The sequence below is a fragment of the Salvelinus sp. IW2-2015 genome, linkage group LG23, assembly GCF_002910315.2.
Source record: "Salvelinus sp. IW2-2015 linkage group LG23, ASM291031v2, whole genome shotgun sequence".
In the NCBI taxonomy this organism is placed as follows: Eukaryota; Metazoa; Chordata; class Actinopteri; order Salmoniformes; family Salmonidae; genus Salvelinus; species Salvelinus sp. IW2-2015.
In genome coordinates, this window is record NC_036863.1 from 15,901,936 (window position 1) to 15,911,474 (window position 9,539).

General features: G+C 41.5%; 1 non-coding gene and 1 pseudogene across 1 annotated transcript; both read left to right on the forward strand.

The window, feature by feature from the left end:
- The first annotated feature begins 325 nt into the window (after positions 1–325).
- Positions 326–4,154, forward strand: LOC111950318 (lathosterol oxidase-like; annotated as a pseudogene).
- Positions 3,427–3,561, forward strand: LOC111951221 (small nucleolar RNA SNORA57). Its single transcript, XR_002875581.1, has one exon. It is a non-coding gene; the product is annotated as a small nucleolar RNA SNORA57 (small nucleolar RNA).
- Positions 4,155–9,539: the final 5,385 nt, after the last annotated feature.

Genomic DNA, 9,539 nt, shown 5'->3' on the forward strand with positions numbered 1-9,539 from the left:
TTGTTGTCATTGCAGGCAATCTCAATGCTGTGCGTTACAGGGAAAACATCATTTTATTTATTTATTTTACCTTTATTTAACTAGGGAAGTCGGTTAAGATCAAATTATTATTTTCAATGATGGCCTAGGAACAGTGGGTTAACTGCCTTGTTCAGAGGCAGAACGACTGACTGAGTCTTCTCTCTGGCTTTGAGAATTATAAAAATGTGCAGATATGGCAGAATTGTTTGTCACTTATGATTTGTTGGTAGGATGGGCTTCTTGAGAGGAGTCTTCTAGAAGGCTCTGCTCAAAGCTTTTTCTTATCAACCTGACAGATTCAAACATGGATCTCGTGCTGAATGCCGCTGACCACTTTCTTCACCCCCTACGTGTACCCGTCACCATGGCCCGAGGAAAGATCATCAGCCTGTTGTTAGTCACAAACCTGGGGGCCGTGGTCCTCTACCTGGGCCTGGGATGGCTAAGCTACCACCACTTCATCTTTGACCACAACCACAGGAAACATCCACAGTTTCTTAAGGTATTTCCTTCTTTATTATACTTGTAGCCTTGTCCCAGATCTTGTTAGACGTCACACCTGTTGGACATCAAGAGCATAAACAGATCTGGGACCAGGATACAATCTAGTTTTATGCAATTGAACTACAACAAACAGTTTATGAAGAGCACCCAGTAAGGTTTATTGTCATACTTTAAGGTTACTACCGGAGTTGGCATTTTGCTTCTTGATTACTATTCTTCCCAAGTATTTTCTCAAATGTACTGATCTCAGATCATTGTTGGACCTCCGAACCAGGTGCTCCGGGAGATCAAATACGCCATGACCTCGCTACCTATAGTCAGTATACCCACCATGGCATTGTTCCTTGAGGCAAGCTCTGACAACGTTGAAGAATCTCCCATGGGTAAGACAACGCTGCGTTCACCGACGCTCAGACTGTAATGTTTAAACTATTCATAGTTGTTATGATACTAATGGTGGTTCGTTTTTTCAGGTTGACCCTTTGTGTTTCTCAGCGTCATTTCCTTCCTGTTATTCAGACGGGTGCATCTATTGGATTAATCGGTTTCTCCACCACAAGCTTATTTACAAGGTGAGGATTATAAAGTCTTGTTACCTATGGAAGTGTGGTACTGGGTACAGATAACTGGCAAAATACAGGAAACCCAAACATAGTGTCTTAATAGGGAGTTGGAACACCACGAGCCAGACTGGCTTCAATGCACCTCGGCATAGATTCTGGAACTCTATTGGAGTGATATGACACATTCTTCTGAGAGAAATTCCATAATTTGTTATATTTGTTGATGGTGGTGAAAAATGCTATCGCAGGCGCCGCTCCAGAATCTCCTGTAAGTGTTCAATTAGGTTGATCTGGTGACTGACACGGCCATGGCATATGGTTTACATAATTTTCATGCTCATCAAAACATTTAGTGACCACTTGTGCCCTGTGGATGGGGGCATTGCCATCCTATAGGGGCATAGCCATAAAAATTGAAAAAGAATGTCCTGCCCACCATTTTTACAAATGACCCTAAGCATCATGGGATGTTAAATTGCTTAATTAACTCAGGAACCACATCTGTGTGCAAACACCTGCTTTCAATATACTAKGTTTCCTTTATTTTTGCAGTTACCTGTAGGTCCCTTCACAGACAATGGCGAAAGTGCATGTACTACCACAAACTCCTCATTTGCAAAGTTCGCCGTATTGTACAGTGCTCTCGGTTACAATTTTTTTGTATCAACATTGCTACAGAATACTTGATCCAAATTCTAGCTCCATGACAGGTGGAACTTGAAAAAAACAAAAGTAGATTAGGCTGATTTATTGGCGCATTGAAYCATGTCGCCGTGCTCAAACAATGTCATATCTGTATTTCTCCATATTAATGCACCTTCGCCATTGAAAGTGGATTGTTGCTGTATAAGTGATGTTGGAGGTGCAGTATTACAAATCAGTCTACAATAATGGACAAACACTGTATATTAAAAATGCACTATGCCGAAATCGCTCTGCCACTTCCTGACAAAACAAGCAACTGTAGTGTAGCGAAACATTGTACCATCTAAACTGTGGTGAAATATATTTTCAATAATCCAAAATATKGTATTTTCAGCTGTTTGACGCTGGTGTACAAAACCGAAAGTAGAAGATGCTAAAACAAAAGGTATGGGAAGCATAGAAGATGCTACCACATCATAGACTTGCTTTCAATGAGAGACCGATCTAAAACTCACATTTCTATGTGAATTTGGTCAGGTCACCCAAGAAGTTACACATATTGCAGCTTTAATAAGTCATATCATTCTGCTCATTCTCTTATGGAGTTAACATTGTCTTAAAGTTGATGAATAGTGATCCCTTAACGCGCCAATCCCGTTAACGGGATAGATTTGACAACATCCGGTTAAATTGCAGAGCGCCAAATTCAAACTACAGAAATATCAATATTCAACATTCACGAAAATACAAGTGTAATACATCAAAATAAAGCTTAACTTCTTGTTAATCCCGCCGCTGTGTCAGATTTCAAAAAGGCTTTATGGCGAAAGCAAACCATGCGATTATCTGAGGACAGCGCCCCGCATACAAACACATGAAAATCATTTTTCAGGCAGGTGCGACACAAAAGTAGAAATAACGATATAATAAATGCCTTACCTTTTGAAGACCTTCTTCTTTTTGCAATCCCAAATGTCTCAGTGACACAATGAATGGTCGTTTTGTTTGATAAATTCTTTATATCCCCAAAATGTCCATTTATTTGGTGCGTTTGATTCAGAAATACACCGGTTCCAACTCGCCCAACATGACTACAAAGTATCTAATAAGTTACTTGTAAACTTGGTCCAAACATTTCAAACAACGTTCCTAATCCAACATCAGGTATCCTAAAATGTAAATAATCGATCAAATTTAAGACGGGATAATCTGTTTCCAATACCGAAGAAAAATAACACGGAGCGCGCTCCTGTTCACGCAACAAAAGACTAGGGACCTTCAGAATGACACATACAAAGAACAGTACTACTAATTCATTTCTCAAAAGAAAAACATCGAMCAATTTCTAAAGACTGTTGACATCTAGTGGAAGCCATAGGAACTGCAACCAGGTTCCTAATAAATAGGGCTTCCCATAGAAACCCATTGGAAAATCCTATGACCTCAATTTTCTCCCCCCTGGATGGATTGTCCTTGGGGTTTCGCCTGCCAGATCAGTTCTGTTATACTTACAGGCATTATTTTAACAGTTTTAGAAACTTTAGAGTGTTTTCTATCCAAATCTACCAATTATATGCATATCCTAGCTTCTGGGMCTGAGCAACAGGCAGTTTACTTTGGGCAYGCTTTTCATCCGGACGTCAAAATACTGCCCCCTAGCCTTAAGAAGTTTTAACAAATGTGCACGTTTGCCCCTCCATTTCTTGGCCTATATATTGTTGCTAAGTACTTGTGTATGTAATGTACAGTGGTAGAACAAAACCAATGCTATTTCTTTGATACCCATGTGTATTGTCTGCTGGTCCTAGCCTCAATTGCTGGCACACTTGAAGTGATCAAACGGGTCCCTATGTTTTGTATGCCATTTATTCCTCAGCAAATATGTTTTTAAATACAATTCCTTTTGGAATCCTGTTCACTTAAATTGACCATCTCTGTGACGTGTTCCCTCCCCTCAGCACTTCCACAAGCCGCACCACGTGTGGAAAACCCACCACACTGTTTGTCAGCCACGCCTTCCACCCACTTGATGGCTTCCTGCAGGGCCTGCCTTACCACGTCTACCCCTTTCTCTTCCCCCTGCACAAGGTGCTCTACCTGGCCCTCTACATTTTCGTCAACATATCCATCCATGATGGCGACTACCCCGGCCCACTGAAAGAGGTGGTCAACGGGGAGGCACACCACRCGGACCACCACCACCTCTTCTTTGACGTCAACTACGGCCAGTACTTCACCCTGTGGGACCGCATTGGTGGGTCTTACCGCAACCCCTCRGTACTTGAAGGGAAGGGCCCCCTCGACTGCATTCGCAGACTGACGGCTGAGGGGAAGATGAGCACTAATGGGGCTAATGCTAACGCCAATGTGCACACAAATGGGCATGCTAACGGAAACAGTACGAAGAGCAAGGAGGAGTAGTTTGYACATGTGGTCTAGTGTCATGATGAATGAGTGCTTAGCTGGTAAYGCTAAGCTAGTTGTCATTGATAGCTTAGGTTTTTTTAAATGTTTAATTTCACCTTTAATTAACCAGGTAGGCCAGTTGAGAACAAGTTCTCATTTACAACTGCGACCTGRCCAAGATAGAGCAAAGCAGTGCGACGCAAACAACACAGAGTTACACATGGGATAAACAAACGTACAGTCAATAACACAATAGAAAAGTCAATATACAGTGTGTGCAAATGTAGAAAGATTAGGGAGGTAAGGCAATAAATAAGCCATAGCGGCGAAATAATTACAATTAAACACTGGAGTGATAGATGTGCAGAAGATGAATGTGCAAGTATAGATAATGGGGTGCAAAGGAGCAAAACATTTTTTATATCAATATGGGGATGAGGTTGTTGGGTGGGCTATTTACAGGTGCAATGTTCGGTAAGCTGCTCTGACAGCTGATGCTTAAATTTAGTGAGGAAGATATGTGTCCAGCTTCAGTGATTTTTGCAAATTCGTTCCAGTCATTGGCAGCAGAGACCTTGAAGGAAAGGCGGGCAAAGGAAGAGTTGGTTTTTGGGGTGACCAGCGAAATATACCTGCTGGAGCGTGTGCTACTGGTGGATGCTGCTATGGTGACCAGTGAGCTGAGATAAGGTGGGTCTTTATCTAGCAAAGACTTATAAACAGCAAAAAAATAAACGTTCCCTCACTGTCAATTGCGTTTATTTTCAGAAAACTTAACATGTTCTCAATGRGATTGAGATCTGGGCTCTTTGCTGGCCATGGAAGAACACTGACATTCCTTTCTTGCAGGAAATCACGCACAGGGTTCTGTCAGGATGAGCCTGCAAGAAGGGTACCACATGAGGGAGGAGGATGTCTTCCCTGTAACGCACAGTGTTGAGATTGCCTGCAGTGACAACAAGCTCAGTCCGATGATGCTGTGACACACCACCCTAGACCATGACAGACCCTCCACCTCCAAATCGATCCCACTCCAGAGTACAAGCCTCGGTGTCACGCTCATTCCTTCGGCGTTAAACGTGAATCAGACCATCACCCCTGGTGAGACAAAACCGTGACTCGTCAGTGAATAGCACTTTTTGCCAGTCCTGTCTGGTCCAGCGATGGTGGGTTTGCGCCCTTAGGCGACGTTGTTGCCGGTGATATCTGGTGAGGACCTGCCTTACAATAGGCCTACAAGCCCTCAATCCAGCCTCGCTCAGCCTATTGCAGACAGTCTGAGCACTGATGAAAGAATTGTGTGTTCCTGGTGTAACTCGGGCAGTTGTTGTTGCCATCCTGTACCTGTCGCACAGGTGTGATGTTCGGATGTACCGATCCTGTGCAGGTGTTGTTACACGTGGTCTGCCACTGCGAGAACGATCAGCTGTCCGTCCTGTCTCCATGTAGCGCTGTCTTAGGCGTCTCACAGTACGGACATTGCAATTTATTGCTCTGGCCACATCTGCAGTCCTCATGCCTCCCTTCAGCATGCCCAAGGCCCCTTCACGCAGATGAGCAGGGAGCCTGGACATCTTTCTTTTGGTGTTTTTCAGAGTCAGTGGAAAGGCCTCTTTTTAGTGTCCTCAGTTTTCATAACTGTGAGCTTAATTGCCTACCGTCTGTAAGCTGTTAGTGTCTTAACGACTGTTACACAGGTGGATGTTCATTAATTGTTTATGGTTCATTGAACAAGCATGAGAAACAGTGTTTTAACCCTTTACAATGTAGATCTGTGAAGTTATTTGGATTTTTACGAATTATCTTTGAAAGACAGGGTTTCTTTTTTTTTGCTGAGTTTAGATGACCTGGAGCCAGTGGGTTTGGCAACGAATGTGAAGCAAGGGCCAGGCAACGAGAGCATACAGGTCGCAGTCGTGGGTAGTAAATGGGGCTTTGGTAACAAAACGAATGGCACTGTGATAGACTGCATCCAATTTTCTGAGTAGGGTGTTGGAGGCTATTTTGTAAATGACATTGCCAAAGTCAAGGACGGTAGGATAGTCAGTTTTACGAGGGTATGTTTGGCAGCATTAGTGAAGGATGCTTTGTTGCAAAATAGGAAGCCGATGCTAGATTTAATTTTGGATTGGAAATGCTTAGTTTACAGTCTAACCAAACACCTAGGTATTTGTAGTTGTCCACATATTCTAAGTCAGAACCGCCCAGAGTAGTGATGCTAGACGGGCGGGCGGGCGTGGGCAGCAATCGGTTGAAGAGCATGCATTTAGTTTGACTTGCATTTAAGAGCAGTTGGAGGCCACGGAAGGAGTGTTGTACGGCATTTAAGCTCGTCGGAGGTTTGTTAACCGTGTCCAAAGGAGGGCTGGTTAACACATTGGTCCTTTTCATTCATCCCCATGAAAATAATCAATCTACAGTTGTTTACCTTTGTCCCTTGTCCCTTGAATTACTTTTTCCTGTTTCAATGCTAGGKAAAGGCACAAGGCAACCTTTCCTTAAAGACATTTCACTGAAAAGCACWATGCTGAATATACAGGTGAACAAAAAAATTGTGGAACTTAATTTCAGTTTCTATATTTGCCAAACAAATACTTAAAGGTCCAATGCAGCTGTTATCTCCGTATCAAATCATTTATGGGTAACAATTAAGTACCTTACTGTGATTTTTCAATTAAAATGGCAAAAATAAAACCAATAGCTTCTTAGCGAAGAGCAATTTCTCAGGCAATAATTTTGTTAGGACTGTCTGAGTGGGGAGGGAAATCTAGCTGTTATTGGCAGAGGTTGGGAACTATTTGTTAATAGTCTATTGCAATTTCTAAACCAGTGACAATTTTTCATTGGGATAACTTTAGCAGGGAGGCAAAATCACCACGCTATTCTCATAGTCATAGGCTATACAAACCTAGCAGGCCACTCACCATTTCCTGGAACTCACAATTGTTGCCTTGAGAAATATTTGCTTGTTTTCGCGTGCACTCAATGAATGCCACTGATTGTGTCTAATTAGATGTATTTTATTGTGACAACACAGGACTGTCTGAGCTGGGGGGCAATGAAATAGGATGTCTAGTGCTGATTTAATGCAAGCAAATAAACGCATGATGTTCCTTCACCCCCTAGGTTACTAGTCAGATTTGGTCATGCTCATACCCAGTTTTAACCTCTTGTGGCTGAAGGGGCAGTATTGAGTAGCTTGGATGAAAGGTGCACAGAGGTGCCCAGAGTAAACGGCCTGCTCCTCAGTCATAGTTGTTAATATATGCATATTATTAKTAGTATTGGATAGAAAACACTCTGAAGTTTCTAAAACTGTTTGAATTATGTCTGTGAGTATAACAGAACTCATATGGCGGGTAAAAACCTGAGAAAAAAATCCAAACGGAAGTGGAAATTCTGAGGCTGCCGAGTTTCAACCAAGATCCCATTGAAATCACAGCGAGATATGAATGAGTATTCACGCCCTACGGCTTCCACTAGATGTCAACAGTCTGTAGAACTTTGTCTGATGACTCTACTGTGAAGGGGGGCGGAATGAGAGGAGAATTAGTCACCATTGCCATGAGGTGACCATTCTTTCACCATGCGTGTTCACATGAGAGGAGCTCCGTTCCATCGCTCATCTGAAGTCAATGTAATTCTCCGGTTGGAACGTTATTCAAGATTTATTTAACACATTCTAAGATTGATTCAATACATCGTTTGACATGTTTCTACTGACTGTTACAGAACTTTTGGACATTTCGTCAGGTTTTAGTGAACGCGCTTCGTGACTTTGGAATTGTTTACCAAACGCGCTAACCAAAGTAGCTAATTGGACATAAATAACGGACATTATCAAACAAATCAAGCATTTATTGTGGATCTGGGATCCTGGGAGTGCATTCTGATGAAGATCAAAGGTAAGGAATATTTATCATGTAATTTCTGGTTTCTGTTGACTCCAACATGGCGGCTAATTTGACTATTGTTCTGAGCGCCGTCTCAGATTATTGCATTTTCCGGAAAGTTTTTTTGAAATCTGACACAGCGTTGCATTAAGGAGAGGTATATCTATAATTCCATGTGTATAACTTGTATTATCATCTACATTTAGATGAGTATTTATGTTGAAACGATGTGGCTATGCAAAATCACTGGATGTTTTTGGAACTAGTGAATGTAACGCGCCAATGTTAACTCGATTTTTTTATATAAATATGAGCTTTATCAAACAAACATACATGTATTGTGTAACATGAAGTCCTATGAGTGTCACCTGATGAAGATCATCAAAGGTTAGTGATTCATTTACCTCTATTGTGCTTTTTTGTGACTCCTATCTTTGGCTGGAAAAATGGCTGTGCTTATTGTGGTTTGGTGTGACCTAACATAATCGTTTGTGGTGCTTTCGGTGAAAGGCATATTTGAAATCGGACACTTTGGTGGGATTAACAACAAGATTACCTTTAAAATGGTATAAGACACATGTAYGTCTGAGGAATTTTAATTATGAGATTTCTGTTTTTTGAATTTGGCGCCCTGCACTTTCACTGGCTGTTGTCATATCGATCCCGTTACCGGGATCTCAGCCTAAGAAGTTTTTAAACCCTTTGGGACTTAGCGCCAACACCATTGGCTGCCTACAGAATGGTGCAGGATAAAAGTAAAGTCTATGATGAATCTAAGTGGGTGTGATTGWGTATTTGTATCTGAAAGGTCTGCTTTAAAACGCAAAACAATCTGGGGCAAAAATATCCCAAAATAGTAAGTGGCTGCCCATTCAGAAGTTGGACTTGCATTCATTTTGACTTTTGAACAATGATTTGGGGTTTACAAGCAGCAACAAGGTGAATCCTATTGTATATGGACACATCGAATAATGTATGGTAAGCTCATCCCATAGGCTGTTTTGCAGCGAACTCTTTTATTGCTAAACCATGAAAAATAGTTTGGCCACAACACTCACTATTGGATGAGGCAATGTGTACAGTAATGCATGTGGAATACTATTAAATCAAATAATTGACTGCAATTATGTCTGGAAGGGATAGGTTTTAAAACAGTGACTTGTCGTAGTTTCTCAAACCTAGAAACGAATATATAAAGATGTCTGTCACATGGAACTTAATCTTATTAAAGTACTGTGCAGTCTCCCATTTGAAACTATTGGAGGCTACAATTATATCAATATCTGAGAAGCCTTCTATTAATCCAAATAGTTTCATTACATATTCTTCTTTGTGTTGTCTCAAAAGTAATAATGATGGAATATTCCCAACTCCCAAGACATGTTTTCATGCATGACGCAGCACTCTTGGTGTTATTTCTGACTAAATACAGCAGAGGGAGCTATTGCATTWCCCAAAGTATGTCCATTTCCCAAGGTTTTCTTTTCAGTGTCTTATCTTTTCAATT